Source organism: Scyliorhinus canicula, chromosome 16 (assembly GCF_902713615.1).
Source record: "Scyliorhinus canicula chromosome 16, sScyCan1.1, whole genome shotgun sequence".
NCBI lineage: Eukaryota > Metazoa > Chordata > Chondrichthyes > Carcharhiniformes > Scyliorhinidae > Scyliorhinus > Scyliorhinus canicula.
Genome location: NC_052161.1, coordinates 121877421 through 121898391, shown reverse-complemented (window position 1 = coordinate 121898391; position 20971 = coordinate 121877421). Strand labels below are relative to the sequence as shown.

Here is a 20971-nt window from a genome sequence, read left to right as displayed (position 1 = left end):
AGCCATAAGAACATCAATAGTTTCAGAAGTATCCTATTTATCCCTGCAGTTTGAAGGGGGTTATCAAATTTAGCATTCAGTACACTATTTGAACTGAGATTAAGGATTGATAAGTGAACAGTTGGAATAAACAAGCAATTTTCAGGTTGGCAGGTTGTGAAAGGGATGCTGAAAGGATCAGTGCTTCGGCCTGAGCACCTTACAAGGCGCAATTTAACCACCGCAATGCACCCGGTATGGATCTGGGCGCGCCGCTTAAATAGTGGGAAAGAGCAAAATTGAGATTCTCACATGAGGTTTGCTATCTAACCGGCCCACTCCCGGTGGCGAATTCTGGATCACGCCCACATATTGCGAGCATATCATTGACCCCAATTTGCATCAATTTCCGTCTCATTAGTGAGATTGAAGTCGAATGCAACGGCCTCCTGGAATTAACCGACTCCCCAGCGACAAAATCATGCGGGTGTAGTTTAGTACTTACTAAAAATGTGACGCTGGCATAATGGCTGCTGAGGAAACAAAGGAGGTGAGCAGCCATTGCCATTTTCGGTCATGCCGCTCAAGGGTACTGGAGCTGTTGCCCCATTTGCCCGGGGGGACTTAATGAGGGTTGGGCTTGGTCAGGGGCTGAAGCATTTCAGGTCGGGGGTCCCCCCGGTGGGAGGGGGGAGCAGACAGTAACAAGCTGGGGTGAAGGCAGGCTCCCTGTAAAGATTAACATGACAGAGACTTCATATGTATCAGGTGAAACATGTTTTTCGTGAACATTGGACATTTCAATTTCCCCTAGCTACACATTCTAATCCACCCCCCTCCCCCCAGTGCCCACTCAGTGTTCCTTACTCTTCTTGATCTTTTGTGGTCTAATGCTCCATCTAGGTGTGTGCCCAGGATGCACATCAGAGGTGGAGGCAGCTTGCTGCTTTAAGTGCCCTGTGGCATTTGATGCCCTTGGCGGATGTCCTCTGGAAGCACTGCCAGCATTCTCTATTTATCAGGATGCCAAGGGCCGAAAATGAATGAGAGTCTATCCACCTCATCAGTAGGAGAAACACCAGGATCCCTGACCTGAGAGGAGGTTGTAGCAGCTGAGATGGAGTGGATTGGATTTGTTTATTGTCACGTGTACCGAGGTACAGTGAAAAGTATTTTTCTGCGAGCAGCTCAGCATATCATTAAGTATATGGGAAGAAAAGGGAATTAAAAAAAATACATAATGGGGCAACACAAGGTATACAATGTAACTACATAAGCACCGGCATCGGATGAAGCATACAAGGGTGCAGTGTTAATGAGGTCAGTCCAGAAGAGGGTCATTTAGGAGTCTGGTAACAGCGGGTAAGAAGCTGTTTCAGCGTGCTCGTGCATGTTCTCAGATTTGTGTATCTCCTGCCTGATGGAAGAGTGAGTAAACTGGGTGGGAGGGGTCTTTGATTATGCTGCCCGCTTTCCCCAGGCAGCGGGAGATGTAGATGGAGTCAATGGATGGGAGGCAGGTTCGTGTGATGGAATGGGCTGTGTTCACGACTCTCTGAAGTTTCTTGCAGTCCTGGGCCAAGCAGTTACCATACCAGGCTGTGATGCAGCCAGATAGGATGCTTTCTGGTCTGTTGGGTACTCTGGATCCGTGGAGACTGCGTTTACCTCAGCAAACACTTACAGGCTACCAACACTTGAAATAGTACAACACTATTTTAAGCTAGAAACTGTTGAACATACTTTCACTGTGGGTCGACACTATGTTAGATTAAACTAAAGACCTATACCTATCCTAACCAGTCTACGCACTCAGCACATGGTGAAGATCTGTGCTGCAAGCTGTGAGCTCTGTCCTTCTGAGAGGCTGCATCCCGAATGAGCGGGAAAACTGATGCCCTCTGTCTTTATAGTGAGTGTGCTCTAACTGGTGATTGGCTGCGGTGTTGTGCGTGTTGATTGGTCTTGCTTTGTGTCAATCAGTGTGTGTGTCTGCACCATGATATACTGGTGTATGTTATGACACTTTCTATGGTGCATCTGTAAAGGTTGGTCAGAGTTAATGTGGACATGCCGAATTTCCTTAGTTTCCTGAGGAAGTATAGGCGCTGTTGTGCTTTCTTGGTGGTAGCATCGACGTGGGTGGACCACGACAGATTTTTGGAGATGTGCACCCCCAGGAACTTGAAACTGCTCACCATCTCCACCTCGGCCACGTTGATGTTGGCAGGGGTGTGTACAGTACTTTGCTTCCTGAAGTCAATGACCAGCTCTTTAGTTTTGCTGGCATTGAGGGAGAGATTGTTGTCGCTGCACCACTCCACTAGGTTCACTATCTCCCTCCTGTACTCTGACTCGGCGTTATTTGAGATCTGGCCCACTATGGTCGTATCGTCAGCAAACTTGTAGATGGAGTTGGAACCAAATTTGCCACGCAGTCATGTGTGTACAGGGAGTGGAGTAGGGGGCTAAGTACACAGCCTTGCGGGGCTCCGGTATTGAGGACTATTGTGGAGGAGGTGTTGTTCATTCTTACTGGTTGTGATCTCTGTGTCAGAAAGTCGAGGATCCAGTTGCAGAGTGGGGAGTGAAGTCCTAGGTTTTGGAGCTTTGATACGAGCTTGGCTGGGATTGCGGTGTTGAAGGCGGAGCTGTAGTCAATAAAGAGGAGTCTGATGTGGGAGTTCTTGTTGTCGAGATGCTCTCGGGATGAGTGTAGGGCTAGGGAGATGTATCATTCAGCCTCTGGATTCTAGATGACCTTGTTTAGCGTGAGGTCGCATTCAGCTCTCTCTCAGGCATAGGTTTTGCAGAGGATAAGAGGAGTATCACTGTCTTCACCATCATCATTCTCCTGCAGTGTCCAGCCAATGGCTTTCGCACTTTGCCCATGAATGTAGCCACTATCACGATCACCTCTCACAGGCACAACAGTAGTGAGAGGATGTCAGACCCCATGGACGGAGAGGTCGTCATATCCTAGTCCTGGTAATCCCCAAACCAAGGGACTATGAGGGTACCCTGAGTCCCATTTGGGCTCTGACCATTGCCTGAGTTCCGTCTTGCACCTCCTCTGCAGGTTCCTCTTGACATCCTCTTTATCTGGGAGGATGTGGCACTGCTCCATCTCCTCTGGTCCAGTTGTTGCATCACACCCTCTGGGGCTCTATTGGAGAGCCCCCCTGACCAGGCACCGTAACCGTGTCTTTAGCAGTTAAAATCGCCTGCTGGACCTGTGCATGCATTGATGCGTGAACCTTGTTGTATGTAGCGAGTCTTAGCAGGTGTTTGTGGCCTCCACATTGGTGTCATCAGCCACCTCCTGAGTGGGTACCCTTTGTCCCCAAGGAGCCATCCCTCCACCCCCTGTTCTCCCTCAAGAACAGCTAGGACCTGCAAGCATCCAACATGTAACTATCATATACGCTCTCAGGGAAACAGGCATACTCCTGCATATTGCGCATCACTTGGTCACAGATGATTTGGACCATAAGGGAGTGGCATCCCTTGGGGTTCACAAATGGCACCCCATGCCGCCATGGGGGCTCAAAGCCACGTGGGTTCAATTGATGAGTCCCTGCATTTGGGCCATGCTAGCTATGTGGGCGAAACTCATGGTCCTGGGATCATGACTCGCCTGATCCTGGTCCAAGTTGATGTACATGTGGGCCCTTGCAAATAGTGCATCTGTGACCTCCCTTATGCACGTGTGCACTGCTGACTGGGATATGTTGCACAGGTCACCTGTGCAGCCCTGAAATGAGCCACTGGCATAGTGGCAGTGGGTGACCTTCCAGTCCATGTGGTGCCAGCTTTTGTATCACCTGGCACAGGCAGTCTTCTCCAGATTTGGACCTCTTGACACCTGGAGGTAGGAAGTTCGACACAGAATACCCATGGCCAGAGGTGTCTCCTCCAAGTCTTCGCCATCTGTGGCCCTCCTTCCGGAAGAACAAAGGGCCCTGCCTCTCTCTCGTCTGCAGAGCGTTGTTCCAGGCTGCGTGCAACTGCATTTTAATTTTATCTCTTTGGAGTGTATTATGGGCCAGAGTTTAGAGAACACCAAAGTATATCATGGAGTTCACCTTACCCACAACTTTGAATAGATTTTGGTTATGGGGAGCACAAGGGGCCACTTTACAGGTGTGATGCAACAGAGATCTAAATGTATTTTTAAACAAAAACAATGTTTATTCTATGAATCGAGTTAACATTGTATAAACACACAGTAAACAGTTTATCAACTACCAACCCTGATACTCCCCAAAAGATACAGTACTCTTATAGATAACCATTAATAACTTTCCAAACAACATCCATGAGTCAAAAAACCCTTTTTAACAAAGACAGTGGGTTTGCATTCCTTACAGAAACAGGTATTACTTTGAAATCATCAAGTGATCTGGAGATATTCTTTAGATTACAGAGAGAGATCAATACACACATTTGCTTGGTTTGAATGCAGCTCTCCAACTGAAAGCAAAACTAAATGCAGAGCCAAAAAGTTTTCAGCTCCACCCACACAATGACATCACTGCAGCCATTTGATAAAGCACACTTTTCTTAAACATGACAAGTATGAGAATGTCCCTCCCACGCTGACGATGTAGTGTCTCCTCCAAGGCTCTGCCATCTGTGGCCCTGCTCCCAGAAAATCAATGGATCCTGCCACTTCCTCCTCTGTAGGCACTGGTGCTGGCCACATGGAATGACACATCGTGTCACTGTTGCTGGTCAATAGCAAGCAAAAGAATTGCCAGCACGGCTGGTTCCTGAATCAAAAACTGAAAGGAAGAGAACTTCAAAATATGGGGTGAGGTGTTCTGATAATACCCTGAGCCACAGCCTTCTCAGGATCTGGAACGTCCATCCATGCGCATCCCCCGATGTAAGCACCTTCCCAATGAGCCTTACCCCATTCCCTAACACACAAAAGCCACTTCCCCATAGTAGATATGTTGCTTTTTAGATGCTTGTTGTGTGTTGGAATGTAATTTATACTTTTAATCAGCTCTGGTTTCTGCTGGTTTTTCTGCTGACTGCTAAACTATTCATATTCTGAACAATTGTGGATTCATGATGTCATGGTGCTTATTTTGACCTTGATCATATTGTGGTAATGAAACTAATTTGAACTTCTGCAAGTCTGTGCATTAGAACAATGGACAGTTTATAATGTCAATTTAACTTTTCAGTAGAAATGTTGCATTTGCTTCTAGCTAGCCTGTGGATGTTTCAAATTCTGTGCTTTTGTTACTGCAAGCTCTGTGTTTTTGTAATCTAAGGTTATGCTTGAGGTCTTATGATGAAATCCATTTTAAAATGGATTTCAAACTGGGCTTTAGTATTTACATTAAAATGGCTAAATCACTGAACCGTTTACCTATCAGAAATAGCTGGTTCCCTTCAGTCCTCCCTTTGATAAATTGAAAGATTAAGTGAGATATATCACAATAAAATAAAAGGAAGGAGAAATGTGATAGGATAGGTAAAAGTGTGAAGAGGAACTCATTCACATTGTCTTTGATGGTTTTCTTGTTTGAAAACAACCTTCAACAATAGAGCAGCCAAGCTTTGCATTTCAAGCATTACAGCAAAAATTCTTTAAATTCTTAAAGAATTATTGTTATACAGTAACACTTAATCAATTAATTGAATTTTATTCTACTGATTCAGTATTAATCTTTTAGCAATATGTTAGTAATAGTCAAATAATTGATAGGTTAGTAACAGTTTAACAGTAATATTGTAGTTCTATTTCATCTAATGATGGTGCAGTGGGATTCGTGTGAATCATTTTGATTGGTGGGCCCCTGCGCTTAGTGAATAGTTGGCTAACGCATTTAATCACCAGGAATGTAATGTAGGGCAGCATGTGGTGCAGTGGATAGCACTGGGACTGCGGTGCTGAGGACCCCGGTTCAAATCCTGTCCGTGTGGAGTTTGCACATTCTCCCCATGTCTGCGTGGGTTTCACCCCCACAACCTAAAGATGTGCAGGTTAGGTGGATTGGCCACGCTAAATTGCCCCTTAATTGGTAAAAAAAATAATTGGGTACTCTAAATTTATTTTTTAAAAGAAATGTCATGTAGATGATGAATCCTGCTACACAAAAGAGATTGTCTGTACTATGGACATTCCTGGGGGTCCCAACCACCTGCTAAGCTTCTCCCAGATAGAGATATCTGAGGGTGTGTCAAGCTTTCTGACTTCCTTTTGAATGTGTGTTGCCAGATCTTTAACTTCTTTTGAATTATCTGGAATAAAAGTGCAACACCCGCACCAATCAGGGCGCAGGTGCCACCTTTTTCGACTAGCACATAATTAAGTGCCATTCGATTTTGTAGAGCCACGGTTCGAATTGCTCGCATTTTGTCAGATTTTATTTAGGGCGTCGGTAATATAGTCAGCTACGTTTTGTATGATGGTTGTTATTTTATTTAATTCGTTGAGTCCCCTTATTTCACAATAAAAAAGAATAATTTTAGCATAGATTGCATCTCGTAATATGATAGCACGTTTATTTCTTCAAGTGATTGGTTCTGATAGAAAAGGGAGATGAGGGAGATGATGGATAGCAGGTACTACATATCCTAAATAGCAAGATCCTGACAAAAAATCTGGAAGCCAGGAGTATACTTTGTCATTACAGATAAAATATGTTCCATTATAAGCTGAATATTGGTAAATATATTCCAAGTACCAATGGTTTGAGAATGTTTTATTATTTATGATATTGTGTATGCCTTTTATTGTTGAGGCTCGATCAGCTCTGTGTGTTGGATTATTGGTACATTTATAGGCTGTGTTAACTTCAAAATAATTAGTACAAATACTATGGCCCATCTTCATCCCTCTGGGGTCATTACTAGTGAGACATATTGATCCTTCTTGTTTAAGAGTATTTTGGAGATTAATATGTGGAGGGTTTTTATTTGTGTTATATTTAGGTTGATACCATTCTGAAAAAGTGTTTAGTGGATAACCTGCAAATTTCCATAAATTAGTAAGTAGCTTTAAATAAATTTGGTAACTTCCTTTCTTACGTGAAATTGCTCCAGGACGGGATACTGCAGAGCGAGGGGCACTCTGGTAGATGTACCATTCTGCTGTTTCTGAAGCATTAAAAGTGATAGTTAAGAAAGGAATGCCTTCTCCTGAGTGGGTGGGGGTTGCAATGCATACCCAACAATTGGAAATATTGGAATTTTTAGCATAAATCTTAGATGTGTAAAGGAATGTGTTTTCATTTAACTCTGGGACAATGTTTACAAGGTCAATTATATAAATGAAAATGAATATTACGGCAAACATTTTTACAGATCTTAATACTTATACGCGCGCTCACATGTGACGCGTGGATCCAACTTTTCTTTCCTTTCAGTTTTACAGCGGACTGGGTGGTGAGAAGGATTTAAAAAGGTCCTTCCCACTTTGATCCCAGAGGTTCCTTCTGTAACTTTTTGATATAGACTTCCTCGCCGGGCACTAGATCATGCCCACCTTCTGGGGGGTCTCCCCAGGCAGCCAACACCTGTTGAGAAGCATTTGTTAGATTTTGACAATAAGTCAGCAAAGTATAACTCATTAAATGACAGTCTGCCTTTCGCAAATCAATAGTTCCTGGCAGAGACATTGGTCTGCCTGTGATGATTTCAAATGGACTTAAGCCTGTTGTTTTGTTTGGTGTTGCTCTAACACTGCATAATACTATTGGCAAGGCTTGGACCCAATTCATGCCTTCTTGGTTCTTTTTAGACAATCTTTCTTTCAAAGTTTGATTCATACGTTCCACTTGTCCTGATGATTGTGGATGATAAGGACAGTGTAAATTCCAGTCAATGTTTAATAATCTACACACTTACTTACAAACAGCACCTGTAAAGTGGGTTCCATTGTCTGAGTCAATGCTAGCTGGTACTCCCCATCTGGGGATAAAGTCTTTGCATAACACTTTGGCTGTATGGGCGGCTGTGGCTCTCCCAGCTGGAGCAGCTTCTACCCATCTAGAGAATTTATCCACTATTACAAGGATGTCACTGTACTTTTGGCATTTAGGAAGGGTAATGTAATCTACCTATATATCCTGCAACAGTCCTGCAGGAACAGGACCTTTTAATTGAGGCATTGACGTTATAGGTCCCAAATTATTCTTTTGGCAGGTTATACAACGGTTTGATACCAATTGTGCATATTTTTTGAATCCTTTACCACACCAACCCCTCTGGAATCGATCCATCATTTGTTGGGGTGATAGATGTCCCCATGAATGGATTTGTTGGGCCAAAAAGGGCATCAGTGCTTGTGGTGCTTCTGGTTTATCAGTCTGAACTTGTCTCCAAATATCATCATCGTACAACTGAATACCTGATTCTAACCATGCTCATTTTTCTTTCTGTGCACAATCACGTTGCATTTCACGTAGATCCTGTAATAAGTTGGTCACTCCCAATTTGTAAATGTAATTGAATTCCTCATACCATTGAGAGGCAGCTTCCCTTGCTGCTTGGTTCGCAAGAGCGTTTCATCTTGCTTCCATGGTGTCTTCATGAGTATGGGCTTTGCATTTTAGAATTGATACTTCTTTTGGCAAAGCCATAGCTTCTAGGAGATCTCATACTTCCTTTCCATTTCGGATAGGTGTACCTGTTGTTGTGAGAAATCCTCTTTTTCTCCACAGGTGGCCAAAATCATGTGCCACTCCAAAACCATATCTGGAGTCAGTATAGATGTTAGCAGTTTTATCTTTTGCCACATGACATGCTTCTGTTAGTGCTTTTAGTTCGGCTTGTTGAGTTGATGTACCTGGGGATAAATTTCCTTCAGCTAATACTTCATATGGGCTTGTGACCACCCACCCTGCTTTTCTGAAACCCTTGTCAATAAAAGAGGACCCATCTGTAAATAGAATTAAATCTGGGTCCTGTAGTGGTTCTTCATCTCCTAAGTGTACCTCTTCCATTTCCTCTATTATTTTCACACAGTCATGTCCTTCTGCCTCTCCTCTCTTTTGTTTCTCGGGTAGCGGGACCAAAGATGATGGGTTTACTGGACTGGCTCTGTGAAAATAAAGGTTGGGTGCTTCCAAAACTGGTGTCCATCTAGTCCATCTAGCTGATGTAACTTGTGATACTCTTCATGGATAGTAGAGAATGGACTGAATGTGAGCATTTAATGGTTAACTGTTGGTCTAAGACAAGGCCTGATGTTGCCATTACAACGCAACATGTGGCTTCCATGGCTCTTAAACAGCTGCCAAATGCAAGTGCCACGTTGTCAAGTTTAATGGAGTAGTATCCAACTGGTCTTAACTGATCGGCATGTTCTTGGGCTAATACTGCAGTAATGTAACCCTCTTTTTCATGAACAAACATGGTAAAAGGTTTTCCATTGTTTGGAATTCCTAGAGCTGGAGCTGAACATAGTGCCTTTCTCAGATTTAAAAATTATTCCTTTTGTTCTGAGTTGAGGTTAACCAATGTTTTGATTTTCAGTTACCTTTTAAAAGATCATTCAACGGCTGAGCTATCTGAGTGAAAGAATCAATCCAATTTCTGTTAAAATTACACAGTCCCCAAAAAGATCTCACTTCCTGAACAGTTGTAGGTTCCTTGGCGGATTTGATGGCAGCCGTTCTGTCCTAAGTAAGATCCCTTTTGCCTTTGGATATTTTCTGACGTAAGTAGTGTTAGGCTAAATCTCAGTTCAATGAGTGAGTCGACACAGTAAGGCTTCAATCAAGTAGATAGTTTTTTACTTAGGATTGTAACACGTACAGCCATCTGAGTTATGGCTGGAGAAGGCGCATTCTGCCGAGCCTCAAGTTACACACACTGATAAAGGTTGTTCCGCGCGCAATAGCCTTGGGCGGGTTACATAGCTGCCCACTCACAGTACTGTTGCTAACATAAATGTTATCTAAACCGCCACCCCCATCGCCCTCCTTAGTCAGAGCTAGAAGCAGCTGCAGAAATATACCTTACAGTAGACAACTTCATCCTGGGAAATTTGTGCTTTGGCAAAGCTAGCTTTGTGTCCATTATCACTAAGGTGATCCGAAACCAAACGTAAGTCTTTTTCGTGATCATCTTTATTAATGGAAGCTATCAGAATGTCATCTACATACTGGATAATGGTGGAAGGCAGAACAGGCAATTGCCTGAGGTGGTTTTGTAGAACCATGTGGTAAACTGTAGGGCTATTGTGAAAACCTTATGGTAGTCTAGTCCATGTGTACTGTTGTTGATTGATGGTGAAAGCAAACCATGGCTGTACATCCTTAGCTAATGGTCCTGACCAAAAACCATTTGCCATGTCAATGACTGAAAACCATTGAAGGTCTGGTGTTAAAGAGTTAAAGACTGTAGATGGATCTTCCACTAAAGGAGCTTTCCTGACAATGAATTGGTTGGCTTTTCTATATCAATAGTCAGGCGCTATGTGCCATTAGCCTTTTTGACATGCCATACTGGGCTGTTTGATGAGCTGTGAATGCACACTAAGATTCCCCTTTCTTCAAGTTGCTGTACTATCGGAAGTATGCCCTGAATTGAAGTTTTGTTAATAGGGTACTGTTTGGTACAAGGCGGTGCAGATCCAATGAAGGTGATTGGTTCCATTTTTAATAGGCCACAACCATTTTTGTCTTTAGCCCAAATTGAGTGATTTTGTATCTCGCTCTTTTTGATGTGTCTAATGGACCAGGTGATTTTTCCGTTATTAAAATTAAGTGAAGAATTTAGTCGAGATAGAATAGAATAGAATAGAACAGTACAGCACAGAACAGGCCCTTCGGCCCTCAATGTTGTGCCGAGCAATGATTACCCTACTTAAACCGACGTAACCCGTATACCCGTAACCCAACAATCCCCCCATTAACCTTACACTATGGGCAATTTAGCCTGGCCAATCCACCTAACCCGCACATCTTTGGACTGTGGGAGGAAACCGGAGCACCCGGAGGAAACCCACGCACACACGGGGAGGACGTGCAGACTCCACACAGACAGTGACCCAGCCGGGAATCGAACCTGGGACCCTGGAGCTGTGAAGCATTGATGCTAACCACCATGCTACCGTGAGGCCCCAATCCGTGAGATAGGATGTCCATGCCTAGAAGCGCATGTGTAACCAGACCTACCCAAATTGATGCCATCGGTTGATATGGTCCAAATTCTAACAGCATCGGTTCAGTCTTTCGGAGGGTAAGAGAATCTCCCCCTGCTGCAAAAGATCTTTCCTGCATTTAGGGGAAATAAGCCAGCATAGTCTTGAGTAACACAGGTAAGTTCAGCTCCAGTATCAAAAAGAAAATCAATATTACATCCTCCACTCTTAGTGAAATATATAATCCATCCTTTTTCTGTTCAAGTAATGCATGCAATGAAATATGAAAAGAATCACCAAGAGTGGGGTCCATTAGTTTTTGAAGCTTCAGAGCCCGTCTTTGTGTTGGGGCTAAGCTGCTGAACATGTCAGTCATTTCATTGTCGTCATTGTGTGCAGCCCTACGTGGGAACGGCTGGAGGGGCCTAGGTTCCCTGTACGTGTCTTGTTGGAACGCAACCCTGGGCATGTCTTGTCTGTAAGCATGACGTGGCTGGCCACGGGGCAGAAAATTATTGTATGAGTGATTGGACATTTCACTAGGCGAATTGAGACCAGAACTATTATTTATTTGTTTGTCTTGTTGTTTGTAACATCATGATTTCATCCAATGTCCTGTTTTACCACAATAAAGACATTGTGAAGGTCTCCTATATTCTTTTAATGGGGCAAGGGAACATGTGGAACCCAATGCTTCTGGAGAGGTTGTATTTACGGCTGATATCCCTGCAGAAGCTGGTTTCGCTAATTTCGTCACTGTCTTCGTCTGAGTTATTTTGTTTTAGAAGTTTAACTTTTGGTTTGTTTTTAACATTTAATCTTGATTGTGGAATTGGAGCTGATGCTGTATGGCTCAGGGTATTTTCTCTAGTTTCGGAACTGGTATTGGGATTTAAACAAAGGTAATTTGTTTTCTGATCCGAATTGTTAGCTGCGAGGTTGTCTGTTAAGACTTTGCAATGTCCTTTCAAATTGTTCATTTCACTTTCCAAAATACATCTTTCCTCAAGGAACTGACAATTTTGACTTTTAATGTCATGAGTTTCTGATATTAACTGTTGAAATTTGGACTCTGATTCATTATTTTTACGCTGTAATTGACCTGGAAGAGGGTGTAGAAGGATGGGTTAGTAAATCTGCAGATGACACGAAGGTCGGTGGAGTTGTGGATAGTGCTGAAGGATGTTATAGGATACAGAGGGACATAGATAAGCTGCAGAGCTGGGCTGAGAGGTGGCAGATGGAGTTTAATGCGGAAAAGTGTGAGGTGGTTCGCTTTGGAAGGAGTAACAGGAATGCAGAGTACTGGGCTAATGGCAAGATTCTTGGTAGTGTAGATGAACAGAGAGATCTCGGCATCCAGGTACATAAATCCCTGAAAGTTGCCACCCAGGTTAATAGGGCTGTTAAGAAGGCATATGGTGTGCTAGCCTTTATCAGCAGGGGGGTTGAGTTTCGGAGCCACAAGGTCATGCTGCAGCTGTACATAACTCTGGTGCGGCCGCACCTGGAGTACTGCGTGCAGTTCTGGTCACCACATTATAGGAAGGATGTGGAAGCTTTGGAAAGGGTTCAGAGGAGATTTACTAGGATGTTGCCTGATATGGAGGGAAGGTCTTACGAGGTAAGGCTCAGGGACTTGAGGTTGTTTTCGTTAGAGAGGAGAAGGCTGAGAGGTGACTTAATAGAGACATATCAGATAGTCAGAGGGTTAGATAGGGTGGACAGTGAGAGTCTTTTTCCTCGGATGGTGATGACCAACACGAGGGGACATAGCTTTAAATTGAGGGGTGATAGATATAGGGCAGATGTCAGAGGCAGTTTCTTTACTCAGAGAGTAGTAGGGGTGTGGAACGCCCTGCCTGCAACAGTAGTAGACTCGCCAACTTTAAGGGCATTTAAGTGGTCACTGATAGACATATGGATGAAAATGGAATAGTGTAGGTCAGATAGGCTTCAGATGGTTTCATAGGTCGGCGCAACATCGAGGGCCGAAGGGCCCGTACTGCGCTGTAATGTTCTATGTTCTAATTCGCCAATTTGGAATGATTGTTGTTGAACTTTAAGGTTTCATTGTCCAATAATGTTTTAATCTGATCACATTTTTCAAGTTTAGATTTTGCATCTCATAATTCTTCATTCCCTTAGTTCCTATTTCTTTTATTTTGTCTTTGTCATTTTTGGTCCATGGATCATTAATGGAGACGTACCTTTAAGTCAAGAAGTGGAAGGAAGGAACTCGAAAGTGCCAAAATAATATACTGTGTTTTGTATTTTGGGCAGAAGAACTCAGACTTTATGGCACCCAGAGATTGGAGGGATTTGTTTCAATTGGTTAGCCAGTACCCAATGGATTGGCCAGGGTCAGTATTCTGCCCGGCAACCAACAACAATTGGTTCCTGTCAGGTGGAGCTTTTCAGAGAGAACCCAGGAAAAGCCACTGGACCTTCAATGTAGAAGCAGCTCTCTCTCTCTCTGCTGCCTACTGTCTGAAGGGAGAAGCTTCTAGACCCTGAAAGAAGAAGCTGCCCCTCTCTCTCTCTCTCTCTCTTTCAGGCTGGCTACCTGCTATTTTATGAGTCCACTGTAAAAAATGATTGCAAGCTGAAAGAAGAGATAGCATCCATCTGAAAGCCTAAACTGAAGAAGAAACTAACTGGAAGACACCCATCTTATCCTTTTACTTTCATCATTATTTTACACCACTTTTTCATCTTTATTTGTGTGTGTGTCGAGGGTGGGGTGAGTTAAAGTGGGGTTGGCGGGGGTTTAGAGATTAGATGGTAGTTCACAGTTGTATGCATTGCCTATTTAATTGTAGTTACTGTTAATAAAGTAAACTGAGTTTAAACTTCCAAACTTGGTGACTGTAGTCATTGAGCAGCTGAGGACCTGGAGTGTTATAGCCTGCACGAGACCTACGAGATGGACCAATTAGCAGCAGTGAATACGAGCTTCCCCGCTTAGGGGCAGGGGCCCAACAGTGGAGTAAATGGACTCTAGCATAAAAGTCAGCCCAGATGAGAGCCGAGCATGTGTAGTCCCGGCTGGTATTTGAAGTGTACTGTGTATACAGTTTACTTCGTAATAAAACAATATTCTTTACGTGTCTTGTTTGGACTCCTCTGAGGCCACTAAATTGATGACTGGTAGACCCCATTCTGAAACTGGACAAAACTGTTCAACTTTGCAGCAACTACAAATTGACAGTAAATTGATAGGTATCTGATGCCACGCATCGAGGACTTGTATGCAAAGCAAATTACCGGCCATTCATTTACAAAGCTTGACATGAGTCATGCCCATCTTCAGCCTGAGTTAGATTCTGAGTCCAGACAGTCAGCATAGAATTTACAGTGCAGAAGGAGGCCATCCAGCCCATCGAGTCTGCACTGGCTCTTGGAAAGAGCACCCCACCCAAGGCCAACAACTCCACCCTATCCCCATAACCCAGTAACCCCACCCAACACTGAGGGCAATTTTGGACACAAAGGGCAATTTATCATGGTCAATTCACCTAACCTGCACATCTTTGGACTGTGGGAGGAAACCGGAGCACCCGGAGGAAACCCACGCACACACGGGGAGGATGTGCAGACTCCGCACAGAGTGACCCAAGCCGGAATCGAACCTGGGACCCTGGAGCTGTGAAGCGATTGTGCTATCCACAATGCTACCGTGCTGCCCTTATGTGTGACCATAAATACCCACGGGCCTTTATGAATACAGCAGGGGTGCAATTCTCCCCAAAAATTTCTAAGTTCATTTGTGGCGGCTTTTTCCGAGAGTTTCCTGCCGGCTCTGTTGGCGAGTTCCCCACTGCTATTCAATGACACTTTGTTACTTTTCTGGGCCTTGGGAGTTTCTCACGGTTTAGCCCACGCTTAGGGTGCGATCTTCTCAAAAGGGAACAAAGTCCCCGAGCGAGCACGTTTAACCACATGGTTCCCGGCACTCAGTGCTGAGAAACACATGGCTACTCAATGTGACTCACTTTGAATAAGGGACCTGAATGGGAAATGCATGGCCGAGGCCGCACATAGCCCCATTTTGTACAATGGGGAGCACCCCCACACCCTCCACCCATGGGAAATGTCATCCCCCCACACACATGGGTATAGGGGCAGCACGGTAGCATGGTGGTTAGCATAAATGCTTCACAGCTGCAGGGTCTCAGGTTCGATTCCCGGCTGGGTCACTGTCTGTGCGGAGTCTGCACGTCCTCCCCGTGTGTGCGTGGGTTTCCTCCGGGTGCTCCGGTTTCCTCCCACAGTCCAAAGATGTGCGGGTTAGGTGGATTGGCCATGCTAAATTGCCCATAGTGTCCTAAAAAGTAAGGTTAAGGGGGGGGTTGTTGGGTTACGGGTATAGGGTGGATACGTGGGTTTGTGTAGGGTGATCATTGCTCGGCACAACATCGAGGGCCGAAGGGCCTGTTCTGTGCTGTACTGTTCTATCTACCCCACACCCCACAAGTGAGGACACCTAAGGGGTCCCTGGGGGTCCTCCCTCTCCAGGCCTCTCAAGGCCCACTTACAGGTCCCGTCCCTTCCAGGACCCCCATCCGTCAGCCCCCAACCTCCAGGAAGCCCCTTCTTACCTGCCCTGCACACCCCATCCTTCAAATCACCCCTTCACCCTCCTTTCAGGGGCATGGCCCTCCTCGGGCCTGCACCGTTGGTTGTGCCACCCTGGCACCTGAGCATCCTTGTATTGCCACTCTAGCAACCAGACAGTGCTCCTGCCAGCTTGGCAGTGCTACATGGGCATCTCGGCAGTGCTAGGGTGGCAGTGCCAAAGTGCTAGCTGGGCAGTACCAAGGTGCCCATGTTCCAGGGGGAGGGCTACCAGCCACCCTGCACTATCCCTGAGCACCCAGGGGTCTCCGATAGCCCGAAAGACCCTCTGGTTCCAGTTTGCCTGCTCCACAACACCCGGCTGCGGCCTCGCTGGGTAGGCCAGGAGCTCCAGCGAGGTGGATCCCGGGTAAGTTTGCCGAAGTCAGTTTAAAACTTGCTTTGGCGCGTGTCATTTGGTCATTCCCCATGTGGGCGTGTTTCTGACTCGCAGGACTTAGGTGGATCCCGCGAGACGTGAAGACTGCCGGGAAACCCGCAAGAGGCCTCTTCCGGCATTCATCAGCCGCACCACACTCGAGCGAGAACTCAACGCAGCTGGTGGATCGTGCCCTAGTTTGCCGTTCGGTGTATCGGCCTGCGTCATTTTCCAGCTCGTCGTAGAAAACATTCTGAGGGGTCTGCCAGTGTGCTGGTTTATTTGGATGACGTATTAGTCATGGGTATGACGGGACGAGAACACTTGAGCTACTTAGATGAGGTATTCCGCCGCTTTTCAGAATCGGGCATCTGTTGCCAAAGAGAGAAATGCGTTTTCTTCACCAGGGAGGTAATTTACTTAGGCTGCCGTATAGACCAGGATGGACTACATCCAGTGGAAAAGAAGGTGCGAGCAATCCACACCAGATCCCCACACCAGAGACCACAACTGAGCTGCGCTTGTTTCTGGGGCTCGTGAATTATTATGGAAAAGTAATCCCTGAACTCGTAACCCCTGCACGTCCTGCTAAAGAAAAAACAGCCATAAGCATGGAGAGCACCACAGGAAGAGGCATTTATTCACATAAAGACAAAACTAACTTCATCCGGCCTGGTGTCGCACTATGATTCCGCCAAACCACAGGTAATCAAGTGCGATGCCTCGCCATACGTCATTGGCGCCGTGTTGTCATACCATATGGACGGTGGAAGAGAGCAGCCTATCGCATTTACCTCGAGGGCACTGGTCGCGGCGGAGAAGAACTATGCAGAAATCGGGTGTCATTAAACTTTTTTTAATTAAAAAAAATAAAGATAGAGTTCACAATTATTTTTTCCAATTAAGTCGCAATTTAGCATGGCCAATTCACCTACTCTGCACATATTTTTGGATTGTGGGGGTGAGATCCACGCAGACACAGGAGAATGTGCAAGCTCCACACAGACAGTGACCCTGGGCCAGGATCGAACCCGGATCCTTGGCGCCGTGAGGTAGCAGTGCCAACCACTGCGCCTTCATGCTGCCCATGGGCGTCATCTTACAATACCAACGGACCACAAACCATTGTGAGACTCTTCAAGGAGGATAAGGCTATCCCACTCATTGCATCAGCGCATATCCAGAGATATGGGCCCCTTTGTTGGTGGCATTTAAGTACGCATTTGGGCATTGATCGGGCACGTAGATTGCGAACGCAGATGCACTGAGCCGACCTCCGCTGCTGATCAGCCCCCAAACCCCCCCAGAGCCGACAAAGTGGTAACCACATTGAACTTCATGGACATGTTGGCAGTCACGGCAGCACAAATACATGAGTGGACACAAACAGATCCTTTATTGTCCAAAGTCCGCCATATTGTGCTTTACAGTGGTCAACACCGGCAATTGCTCAGCTAGTTAAAGGCATTCTCCACAAAAATATCAGAGTTCAGTAAAGAAGACGGCATCCTTTTATGGGCACTCGCGGGCACCCAGGTGTATTGAAAATGAAAATGCTCGCTAAAAGTTACATCTGGTGACCAGGTCTGGATGCAGAGGTAGAGCGGCTGGCTCAACATGCGGTCTTTGCCAGGAGCAGCAGAAGATCCCTCTCGCCGTGACCCTTCATCCGTGGGAATGGCCGGATCAGCCTCGGGTGCGGCTTCATGCCGACATTGCCGGTCCTTTCCAGGGATACATGTTTCTAGTTGTTGTGGATGCCCATTCGAAGTGGATAGAGGTCCACTGGATGTCGTCTACTACTTCGAAGGCGACGATTGAAAAACTGCGACTCTTGTTCAGTACATACAGTATCCCGGAGGATATTGTGTGTACTGAACAGTACGCCTTTTACTAACAAAGAGTTCAGGGGTTTCATGAAGGCAAACAGGGTGCCGCACATCCACCTGGTCCCATACTAGCCAGCTTCAAATGGGCTGGCAGAAAGGGCAGTACAAACATTTAAAAGAGGCTTGAAGAAGCGAATCTTGGGGTCTCTCAACACACGACTGGCTAGATTTTTATTTTGTTACCATATCAATCCACGTGTCGTGACCGGCCTAGTGCCGGTTGAACTTTTAATGAGCTGAAGACTCCAGACCTGCCTCAGCCTCACATTCCCAGATATTGGTGGGAAGGTATGCCGCAATCAGGGAAGTAGGGGCATTGCCCAAACAGGCAGAAGCAGACCAGACAATTCGGAATGGGTGACGCAGTTTGCATTCAAAACTTCGGGGATGGCGCCAAGTAGATCCCAGGAATGGTAGTTCGACAAATAGGACCAGTTTTATACCAGATTCAAGCTCAGGACTGAGTGATGAAGAAGGACGTAGACCACCTCAGACGCAGGAGACCGGCTCAACGCCAAGCTCCTGCTGGTGCCACCCAGGCACCTTGGCTTGCCAGCTTGTCACCCTGGCAGTGTCACCCCAGAAGTGCCACCCAGGTACCAACTTGGCACTGCTTTGGTGACCAGGTGGTACTTCCAGGCTGGCAAGGGAACTTGCAGGGGGCATTGCCAATGCCAAGGTGCCAGGCTGGCATTTTTCCCATGCCAGGGATTGGGCCCAGGGGTGCCCTCCGGTGTGAGGTAGGATGCGGGGCAGGGGGCTCCCGAGGACACCCTTATAGGTGTGTTAAGAGGTCTGGGGATCACGCCGGATGGTTGAGAAGGTGCCCTGACCTCTTCCTACACTGGGGAGCTCTGGTAAAGTGCCACTTCGGGGGTCGTTCCCCGCCGGGGCAGGAAATAGCAACAGATCGCTGTTAGATAGCCCGGTTGCGCAGGAAACAACTCCGCTCATCCCGCCAAGAATGGACACAGATGTTTTGGTTAGAACGCGTCCAAAGTGTTTTTATATAGGGTGAGCACTTCCTGTCCATAAACCATATTTCCTGTTATGATTTTTGGTCACATTCTCCTGTTGCTATTTCCCATTATAATTTGCTGAGACATTTTTGTTATGTCAACTGTCATGATAGAGTTGCAACTTCTAATAATTCGGGGGCACCTTGGAGCAAGTTCTAAAGTCTCTCCAACTCTTCAATTCATCAAATAACTGTGGGCAGTGCAAAAGATTTACTTATTTCTGTTAAAAGCTTCCTGTTGCTACTTCCTGTAGCAATTATCCCTATTACATTTTATTGTTTTGAAAGAACTGCATTCCCTTTGAGTAACTGTGCCTCTGTGCCCCAGAGGTTAATACTCAGGCAGTACAGGGCAGCAAGGTGGTGCAGTGGATAGCACTGCTGCCTCACGGCGCCGAGGTCCAGGTTCGATCCCGGCTCTGGGTCACTGTTCGTGTGGAGTTTGCACATTCTCCCCGTGTTTGCATGGGTTTCGCCCCACAACCCAAAGATGTGCAGGGTAGGTGGATTTGACATGCTAAAATTGCCCCTTAATTGGAAAAAATGAATTGGGTATTCTACATTTATAAAAACAAAAACTCATGCAGTACCTAGCATAACATTTCTAATGTTATGAAACAAACTTGCTCAAATTTCAGATTCAGAGGGGATCATTCGGAGTATGTTACAGAATCACAGAAATGCTCATTGTGTGTACATTTAAGTTTATTTTTCAGTTCCTCTCTCACTGTCCACCTCTGGCTAATTGAAATTAACTATTTACACCGGAGGACGGAGGAACATAAAACACTACTCATCACTTAACCCCAACCAAACAGACAGAAGAGGCAAATGGTCACACGTATTCACGATCACAGACAAACACATGCACACAAACACTACCACAATTACAGACTCTCAGTCACTAGCAGGGACTCAGACATACACATCTACAGTCACGGACAGACATGCACCCCGAAGCACAAACAGAAATACATGTAGACAAACAAACATTCAGAACAAGTACAGAGAGACACACCCATAATGACACATACATCCAGAAATATACAGACACACGCACGCCAGCATATCAGAGCTCCTTCCTTCGCTGACTGCAGCTGCTGTCTGTATTCCTTGTGAACTCTTGTCCTCATTTGTTATCCTGGTTTGCTCAATCTGTGTTTTTCGGCAGTTCTTTTCTTTGGGCCAGCTGCCTTAACATCCTCCTCGCTTGCAGTGCTTTTTTTTGCCTCTATTTTATCCATCTTCCCCAGTTGTTGTTCTCATCTTTACTCATTGCTAGGTGATGTGAGGAGGATTTAATGCTTTCAAGACTTGCATTCTCCTTCATTCCAGGCACAGGTTTATCGGAAGTAACCTTTTTGCACAGGAGCACCACTAAGCTGCAAACACAAAGAGACAGATACATTACAGAAATGCTTGAAAACTGGTGCAATTGTGTCTGTATGATGACTGTGTATCGATTGAATATTTCCAGTTTGGATTTCTAATTTCATGTCAAATAATTGGAGTTTATTTTCATTCAGTTTCAGGATGTGGATGCCTCTGGCATGTATTGCTTATCCTTAGTTCCCTCTAGATAACTGTGGTTTGCTGTGCCACTTCAGAAGTCTACCCTGTTAGTGTGGACTGGAGTCACATATAGGTCAGTTTTGGGATAGGTGGCAGGTTCCATCCCTAAAGGACAGTGGTGAACCAATTTTATTTAAGTTCATCCTTAAATATCCACCTTGATTGATACCAGCTATTTTTCTTTGCACTGAATTCATATTCCCAAACTTGAGGTCTGCATTTGTTATTGTTTTCTTCCTGAAAAAGTATCATAACAGTTTATTAAAAAAATCAATTTAATACTGAAGTGAGATACCATTCAAGGAAGAAAAAAGGACACATTTATATTGTACCTGTTATGACCATAGGACATCGCAAAGCATTTTAAAGTCAATGAAATATTTTTGAATTGTACTCACTCTTGTAAAGTA

The 20971-nt window shown here is 45.3% G+C and overlaps 2 long non-coding RNA genes across 3 annotated transcripts in view; one reads left to right on the top strand and one right to left on the bottom strand.

Annotated features, from left to right (window-relative positions):
• The window catches only part of LOC119950785, a 108465-nt gene that overhangs the window by 65384 nt on the left and 22110 nt on the right, over positions 1-20971 (top strand). The window lies entirely within an intron of this gene.
• Positions 19677-20971, bottom strand: part of LOC119950786 — a 33108-nt gene continuing 31813 nt past the window's right edge. For both annotated transcript variants that reach the window (XR_005457415.1, XR_005457416.1), the window contains exon 2: positions 19677-20371. This is a non-coding gene — a long non-coding RNA (uncharacterized LOC119950786). The remainder of the gene's footprint in view (positions 20372-20971) is intronic.